At 52.4% G+C, this 9,254-nt stretch overlaps 1 pseudogene; it reads right to left on the bottom strand.

The window, feature by feature from the left end:
* Positions 1-4,967: 4,967 nt before the first annotated feature.
* The window catches only part of LOC125037687, a 16,853-nt pseudogene continuing 12,566 nt past the window's right edge, over positions 4,968-9,254 (bottom strand).

The raw sequence follows: 9,254 nt of genomic DNA, 5'->3' as shown, positions 1-9,254 counted from the left end.
GTGTGTGTGCCTGTACGTGTGTGTGTGTGTGTGTGCCTGTACGTGTGTGTGTGCCTGTACGTGTGTGTGTGTGTGTGTGTGTGTGTGTGTGTGTGTGTGTGTGTGTGTGTGTGTGTGTGTGTGTGTGTGTGTGTGTGTATATGTGCGCCTGTACGTGTGTGTGTGTATATGTGCGCCTGTACGTGTGTGTGTGTATATGTGCGCCTGTACGTGTGTGTGTGTATATGTGCGCCTGTACGTGTGTGTGTGTATATGTGCGCCTGTACGTGTGTGTGTGTATATGTGCGCCTGTACGTGTGTGTGTGTATATGTGCGCCTGTACGTGTGTGTGTGTATATGTGCGCCTGTACGTGTGTGTGTGTATATGTGCGCCTGTACGTGTGTGTGTGTATATGTGCGCCTGTACGTGTGTGTGTGTATATGTGCGCCTGTACGTGTGTGTGTGTATATGTGCGCCTGTACGTGTGTGTGTGTATATGTGCGCCTGTACGTGTGTGTGTGTATATGTGCGCCTGTACGTGTGTGTGTGTATATGTGCGCCTGTACGTGTGTGTGTGTATATGTGCGCCTGTACGTGTGTGTGTGTATATGTGCGCCTGTACGTGTGTGTGTGTGTATATGTGCGCCTGTACGTGTGTGTGTGTGTGTGTATGTGCGCCTGTACGTGTGTGTGTGTGTATGTGCGCCTGTACGTGTGTGTGTGTATATGTGCGCCTGTACGTGTGTGTGTGTGTATATGTGCGCCTGTACGTGTGTGTGTGTATATGTGCGCCTGTACGTGTGTGTGTGTATATGTACGCCTGTACGTGTGTGTGTGTGTATGTGCGCCTGTACGTGTGTGTGTGTGTGTATATGTGTGCCTGTACGTGTGTGTGTGTGTGTGTATATGTGCGCCTGTACGTGTGTGTGTGTGTGTGTATATGTGCGCCTGTACGTGTGTGTGTGTATATGGGCGCCTGTACGTGTGTGTGTGTATATGGGCGCCTGTACGTGTGTGTGTGTATATGGGCGCCTGTACGTGTGTGTGTGTATATGGGCGCCTGTACGTGTGTGTGTGTGTGTGCCCCTGTACATGTGTGTGTGTGTGTGTGTGTGTGTGTGTGTGTGTGTGTGTGTGTGTGTGTGTGTGTACGTGTGTGTGTGTGTGTGTGTGTGTACGTGTATGTGTACGTGTGTGTGTGTACGTGTGTGTGTACGTGTGTGTGTGTGTGTGTGTGTGCGTGTGTGTGTGTACGTGTGTGTGTGTACGTGTGTGTGTGTGTGTGTGCCTGTACGTGTGTGTGTGTGTGTGTGCCTGTACGTGTGTGTGTGCCTGTACGTGTGTGTGCCTGTACGTGTGTGTGTGTGTGTGTGTGTGTGCCTGTACGTGTGTGTGCCTGTACGTGTGTGTGTGTGTGTGTGTGTGTGCCTGTACGTGTGTGTGCCTGTACGTGTGTGTGTGTGTGTGTGCCTGTACGTGTGTGTGTGTGTGTGCCTGTACGTGTGTGTGTGTGTGTGTGTGCCTGTACGTGTGTGTGTGTGTGCCTGTACGTGTGTGTGTGTGTGTGTGCCTGTACGTGTGTGTGTGTGTGTGTGTGTGTGCCCTTATGTACGTGTGTGTGTGTGTGTGTGCCTGTACGTGTGTGTGTGTGTGTGTGCCTGTACGTGTGTGTGTGTGTGTGTGTGTGCCTGTACGTGTGTGTGTGTGTGCCTGTACGTGTGTGTGTGTGTGCCTGTACGTGTGTGTGTGTGTGCCTGTACGTGTGTGTGTGTGTGCCTGTACGTGTGTGTGTGTGTGCCTGTACGTGTGTGTGTGTGTGCCTGTACGTGTGTGTGTGTGTGCCTGTACGTGTGTGTGTGTGTGCCTGTACGTGTGTGTGTGTGTGCCTGTGCGTGTGTGTGTGTGTGCCTGTACGTGTGTGTGTGTGTGCCTGTACGTGTGTGTGTGTGCCTGTACGTGTGTGTGTGTGTGCCTGTACGTGTGTGTGTGTGTGCCTGTACGTGTGTGTGCCTGTACGTGTGTGTGCCTGTACGTGTGTGTGTGTGTGTGTGTGTGTGTGTGTGTGTGTGTGTGTGTGTGTGTGTGTGTGTGTGTGTGTGTGTGCCTGTACGTGTGTGTGTGTGCCTGTACGTGTGTGTGTGTGCCTGTACGTGTGTGTGTGTGCCTGTACGTGTGTGTGTGTGTGTGCCTGTACGTGTGTGTGTGTGCCTGTACGTGTGTGTGTGTGCCTGTACGTGTGTGTGTGTGTGTGTGTGTGTGTGTGTGTGTGTGTGTGTGTGTGTGTGTGTGTGTGTACGTTTTTTCCCCTTGTACGTGTACGTGTGTGCCCCTGTACGTGTACGTGTGTTCCTGTACGTGTGCGCGCCTGTACGTGTGCGTGTGCCTGTACGTGTGCGTGTACGTGTGCGTGTGCCTGTACGTGTGCGTGTGCCTGTGCGTGTGCGTGTGCCTGTGCGTGTGCCTGTACGTGTGCGTATGCCTGTGCGTGTGCCTGTACGTGTGCGTATGCCTGTACGTGTGCTTGTGTGCGCGTACGTGTACTTGTATGTCAGACCCCACAAGTCGCTGTACCAAGAAAAAGGAGCGGCGCCCGAAGGGGATAGGAGGAAGGTGGGGGGGAGGGGACATGTCCTACACGAGATCCTTACACGCAGGACAAGGGACATGGATGGGGGGGGGGGGGTTCTGGCTGCTAATTCATAGTCGTTATCGGTGGGGGGGGGGGGGAGGGGGAGAAAAACAAGGACGAGGAGTAAAAGGAGGAGGAGGAGGGGGAGGAAAAGACGGAGGAGAAGAAGAGACGGAGGAGGAGAAGGGAGAGGGAGGAGGAAGAGACGAAGGAGGAGCAGGGAGAGGGAGGAGGAAGAGACGAAGGAGGAGCAGGGAGAGGGAGGAGGAAGAGACGAAGGAGGAGCAGGGAGAGGGAGGAGGAAGAGACGAAGGAGGAGCAGGGAGAGGGAGGAGGAAGAGACGAAGGAGGAGCAGGGAGAGGGAGGAGGAAGAGATGAAGGAGGAGCAGGGAGAGGGAGGAGGAAGAGACGAAGGAGGAGCAGGGAGAGGGAGGAGGAAGAGACGAAGGAGGAGCAGGGAGAGGGAGGAGGAAGAGACGAAGGAGGAGCAGGGAGAGGGAGGAGGAAGAGACGAAGGAGGAGCAGGGAGAGGGAGGAGGAAGAGACGAAGGAGGAGCAGGGAGAGGGAGGAGGAAGAGACGAAGGAGGAGCAGGGAGAGGGAGGAGGAAGAGACGAAGGAGGAGCAGGGAGAGGGAGGAGGAAGAGACGAAGGAGGGAGGGAGGAAGGAGGAAGAGACGAAGGAGGGAGGGAGGAAGGAGGAAGAGACGAAGGAGGGAGGGAGGAAGGAGGAAGAGACGAAGGAGGGAGGGAGGAAGGAGGAAGAGACGAAGGAAGAAAAGGTAAAGAAAAAGAAAAAGGAAGAGGAAGGCGAGAAATAAAACCATTAAAAATACTAATAATCCTACAATTATCAGCAATCAGAAATTATTGTAAACAACGCAAATGTGCAATAATAAATTTTTGCCTTCAGAAAAGACCTATAAATGAGGAAATCCTAAAAACAGCCAAATGGAGTGTATCCTAATAAGAAATCAGCTGAAATAAATCATAGTACTCAACAGGAACCACTTTAGCTTAAGCGACAACTTGAAAATCTTCTAATAACAAAACCATCACGCAAGTAAGTAACCAAATGAAAAGCAAACAAACAAAACACTCCTGATATGCAGCAAGAAACACGGACGCGATTTTGCTTCTCGTGACGAAAGAAAAAAGCTTTGCAATGACCAAACAAAAAGCGACCTTGCAAATAAGGAATAACCTTGCAACGACCTAGACGCAAAGCCTAATAAGAGGGCGCACTTAAGAACACACACAAGAGGAAGATGTTCAAACGGCGTGGGCGTAGGGTGGGCGTGGAAAGCAGGGGGGGGGGGGAGGGGGGCAGGGAGTTGCAGAGGAGGGATGAGGTCAGGGGGGCGAGAAGGGAAGGGAAGAGGGGGATGGGGGCAGGGGGGCGAGAAGGGAAGGGAAGAGGGGGATGGGGATGGGGGCAGGGGGGCGAGAAGGGAAGGGAAGAGGGGGATGGGGGCAGGGGGGCGAAAATGGAAGGGAAGAGGGGGATGGGGGAGGGGGGCGAAAATGGAAGGGAAGAGGGGGATGGGGGAGGGGGGCGAGAAGGGAAGGGAAGAGGGGGATGGGGGAGGGGGGCGAGAAGGGAAGGGAAGAGGGGGATGGGGGAGGGGGGCGAGAAGGGAAGGGAAGAGGGGGATGGGGGAGGGGGGCGAGAAGGGAAGGGAAGAGGGGGATGGGGGAGGGGGGCGAGAAGGGAAGGGAAGAGGGGGATGGGGGAGGGGGGCGAGAAGGGAAGGGAAGAGGGGGATGGGGGAGGGGGGCGAGAAGGGAAGGGAAGAGGGGGATGGGGGCGAGAAGGGAAGGGAAGAGGGGGATGGGGGAGGGGGGCGAGGAGGGAAGGGAAGAGGGGGATGGGGGAGGGGGGCGAGAAGGGAAGGGAAGAGGGGGATGGGGGAGGGGGGCGAGAAGGGATGGGAAAAGGGGGAAGGGAAGGGGGAAGGGAAGGGGGAAGGGGGAAGGGGGAAGGGAAGGGGGAAGGGGGAAGGGGGAAATGAAAGAGGATGGGCGAAAGAAAGGGGAAGGGGAAGGGAAGAGAAGGATGAGGAAAGGGAGGAGGAAAGACGAGTAGAGAGGAGAGGAGGGACGGGAAGACGGAAGAGGAGAATAAAGGAGAGGAGAGCAGAGGAGAGCAGAGGGGAGGGGAGGGAGAGGAGAGGGAGAGGAGAGGGAGAGGAGAGGGAGAGGAGAGGGAGAGGAGAGGGAGAGGAGAGGGAGAGGAGAGGGAGAGGAGAGGGAGAGGAGAGGGGAGGAGAGGGAGAGGGAGAGGAGAGGGGAGGAGAGGGAGAGGGAGAGGGAGAGGAGAGGGGAGGAGAGGGGAGGGGGAGGGGAGGAGAGGGGAGGGGGAGGAGAGGGAGGGGGAGGAGAGGGAGAGGGGAGGGAGAGGAGAGGGGAGGGAGAGGGGAGGGGGAGGGGAGGGGAGGGGAGGGAGAGGAGAGGGGAGGGAGAGGGGAGGGAGAGGAGAGGGGAGGGAGAGGGGAGGGAGAGGAGAGGGGAGGGAGAGGGGAGGGAGAGGAGAGGGGAGGGAGAGGGGAGGGAGAGGGGAGGGAGAGGGGAGGGAGGGGGAGGAGAGGGGAGGGAAGGGAGAGGGGAGGGAGGGGGAGGAGAGGGGAGGGAGAGGAAAGGGAGAGGGGAGGGAGGGGGAGGAGAGGGGAGGAGAGGGGAGGGAGAGGAGAGGGGAGGGGAGGGAGAGGAGAGGAGAGGGGAGGGGAGGGGAGAGGGGAGGGGAGGGAGAGGAGAGGGGAGGGGAGGGAGAGGAGAGGGGAGGGGAGGGAGAGGAGAGGGGAGGGGAGGGAGAGGAGAGGGGAGGGGAGGGAGAGGAGAGGGGAGGGGAGGGAGAGGAGAGGGGAGGGGAGGGAGAGGAGAGGGGAGGGGAGGGAGAGGAGAGGGGAGGGGAGGGAGAGGAGAGGGGAGGGGAGGGAGAGGAGAGGGGAGGGGAGGGAGAGGAGGGGGAGGGGAGGGAGAGGAGAGGGGAGGGGAGGAAGAGGAGGGGGAGGGGAGGGAGAGGAGAGGGGAGGGAGAGGAGAGGGAAAGGAAAGAGGGGGGGGAGGAAGGGAAAAGACAGGGAACGGGGGAGTCCCCTGTCCCTCCGTCCTTGCCGCGACCTCGAAGGCAAAGCCCCATCCCAAATTCCATCTCGCGACGAACACCTGGAAGCGGGCGGGCGGACGCGGGCGGGCGGACGCGCGGGGGCGGAGGCGACGGACACCGACACGAGGTCCTGCGTATGCCAGGGCACGCAACGCGTAGGGCGCCCGCCTGGGTGGCATGGCCGCCGCTGACCTTGACGCCAACGTGGTGCTGGGCATCGCAATGCTATCCCAAATGCAGTGACTGTGGCTCCAAAACAGGCCTATGCACCGCGCTGGACGACTAAGCCTTTTTTATTGCGAAAGTGACGCGAGTAAAAAAAAATGATTAGTAATCGTATATCGCCGGTATGATAGTATATGTATTACGACCATGACGAGGAAGTAAATGAACTGTTCATCCCGTGACGAGTACATAGATATTAATACCCACCAAGCCTCCTTTTCCATTGGATATTTTCCCGCAACGGGCAATGCTTTCACTTCTCTTGCCACTATTCTCTCTTTCCCTCACGTTTCTGCATTCCCTAGGTTTCTTGTACAATTGCCCTTTCTCCCATTTCTTCTTTCGCTCCTCTGTTCCCTCTTCGGCGTGCTTCCTTCGATTTTTCTTCTTCCTTAATCATAAGCAAATCATAGGCCTATCTCAAATTTCACCACGTCTATTAAGGGCAAATTGGAGAAGGGCGAGAGAAAGAAAGAGAGAAAGAGAGAAAGAGAGAAAGAGAGAAAGAGAGAGAGAGAGAAAGAGAGAAAGAGAGAAAGAGAGAAAGAGAGAAAGAGAGAAAGAGAGAAAGAGAGAAAAAGAGAAAGAGAGAAAAAGAGAAAGAGAGAGAAAGAGAAAGAGAAAAAGAGAGAAAGAGAAAGAAAGAGAAAGAAAGAAAAAGAAAGAACGAAAGAAAGAACGTAAGAAAGAACGAAAGCAAGAACGAAAGAAAGAACGTAAGAAAGAACGTAAGAAAGAACGAAAGAAATAAAGGAGAGCGCAAGCAAAGGGAAATAAAATGGAATTTCATTCAAAGGCTATTTTTTCCTAACAGGAATAGCACTCCGTCGTTTAAATTAGTCATTACCTTTCACGAACCTTTACATTATTTAACAAGTACGTAGACGAACACCAAACAAATTCCAAACAGTATAAAAGTTTGATTCAGAGATGGGCATACATTCACTTTACACTAAACCCAGCCGAAAGTATAAATATTCATACGAGCATACGAGTATCACGCGTGCGTGTGTGCGAGTGCGAGTTTGTGTAAATAAAACCCGATACAAGTATATAAATGCATCTAATCTTAAAAAAAAAATCTAGAGTGGCAGACAGATGGACAATAATATATTACATGTATAAACCTCTCCACCCCCCACCCCCCCGGACAGAACTCCCATTGACTCGACCCAAATAACCTAATACCTCACTAATTATTCTAAATACGACCTTAATCACGGCCTAATGATGAAATACAAGGCCGCGCTCCCCCCCCCCCCCGGAAACCCCCCCTTTTCAGAGAATGAATAAAATCCTTGCTCCCATTACCCCTGCCTCGCCTCCCCACCCTCCCCACCCACCCCCCCTGCCCCTCACTCGAAGGGAAAGGGGGGTGAGGTTATGAGGGTAAGGAGAGGGTGTATGCGTAGGGGGGATGTATAAATAGGGGGGGGAGGGGGTTAGAAGAGGGTAGGGGAAAGGTTCTGCCCGTGTGTAGGGCTGAGGGAGACGGGTGTAAACAAGGTAAGTAGGGGGAACGGATAGGCCTATGTCTAGGGTTTGGGGAGAGAAGGGTTAAAACAGGGTCAGTTGGGTGATTTTATATAATATATATAGATAGATAGGTAGATACTCGAGGAGGAAGGGGGGGAGGGAGAAGGAGGGACAAAGCTAACACGAATTTCTCTTCCCTTCAATTTCACCCTCCTGCCCCCCCCCCCCCCCCTTTCTCCTCCTTCCCCCCTGAAACACCTGACGATACCCTTGGGGCCTTTCTTCCCCCTCTCCCCCCCCCCCTCTATTCCTCCCGGCTGCACAAGAACACGACAAGAACATGTTCGGGGAGGGACAACAAGGACAGGGTATTTTTGCTGTTGCAAGGTTGACAGATGTTGCCAGTTCTCTCTTTTTCCTCTCCCATCATCTTTTCTTTTTGGCATTCTCCTTCTTCCTCATCATCATTATTTTCTTCTTATGACTTTCTTATCACACACTTCTTATTTCTTGTTATAACTATTATTATGACTTTCCACTGCCATCATCTTCATCTTCGTTTCGAATTAGTCTCCTATTACCTTCTATTATGCGGAGAGGAGAAACACAAGACCAGACAATTAGGAAGGGGAAAAAGAATAAAAAAATGTGGATATGTGTATGTTAAAAGTGATAGAAAAAGCTACAGCAAATCAAATTGAAGTACATTTATATTATAATTTTTTTCCCCCCTCAATTCGCAACTTTCCCCTTACCTTTTCTCTCCCCTCGTATCCATCCCCTCCCCTTCCCCTCTCCTCTCCCTCCATTCCCCAACCCTCCCCTTCCCCTCTCCTCTCCCTCCATTCCCCAACCCTCTCCTCCCCTTCCTACCCCCTTCTTTCCCCTTCAACCTCCATTCCTTCCCCTTCAACCTCCATTCCTTCCCCTTCAACCTCCATTCCTTCCCCTTCAACCTCCATTCCTTCCCCTTAAACCCCACGTCCCCTCCCCTCGCTCCGTCGCCATTCCCTTCCCCTCGCCTCTGCCCCCCCCTTCCCCTCGCCTCTGCCCCCCCCCTTCCCCTCGCCTCTGCCCCCCCCCCTTCCCCTCGCCTCTGCCCCCCCCTTCCCCTCGCCTCTGTCGCCCTCCCGCTCCTAACTTTCCCCCCTCCCCACCCCCTTCTTTCCCCTCAACCTCCCTCCCCTCCCCCTCCCCTTCCCCGCGCTCCCCTCATCCCCATAAAGCCCAACAGCGCAGCAAACACAAGCTGCTCATCGACGAGATTACCTCCATGTGGACTCGTAGCGAAGCCGCCGTTCTTGCCGCCGTTCTTGCCGTCGTATTATTATTATTATTATTATTATTATTATTATTATTATCATTATTATTATTATTATTATTATTATTATCATTATTATTATTATTATTATTATTATTATCATTATTATTATTATTATCATTATTATTATTATTATTATTTTATGATAAAGGGAAGAAACGGGGAAGGCGGAGGAGTATATGTTGGCAATTTTTTTTTCCCTTTAGATTGTTTTTTTGTTTTTTTTAATGTATCGAAAAGAAATATCGCCTTGTGAAAAAAATTAATAAATTATGAAATTGATGATCATGATATTCATGACAACACAATAATAATAACAGCAATAATAATAATAATAATTATAATAAAAATAATAATAACAATAACAAAAGCAATAAAAAAAGCAATAACAAAAACAATAATAACAAAAACAATAATAACAATAACAATAATAGCAATGACAATAATAACAATAACAACATAATGCTATGGTAATGACAGTGATAATAATGCTAATTATAAAATAACCACCAATATCA

Source organism: Penaeus chinensis, chromosome 23 (genome assembly GCF_019202785.1).
Source record: "Penaeus chinensis breed Huanghai No. 1 chromosome 23, ASM1920278v2, whole genome shotgun sequence".
NCBI classification, from domain to species: Eukaryota; Metazoa; Arthropoda; class Malacostraca; order Decapoda; family Penaeidae; genus Penaeus; species Penaeus chinensis.
The sequence above is the reverse complement of the archived record's forward strand: the minus strand, read 5'-3'. Positions and strand labels throughout refer to the sequence as shown.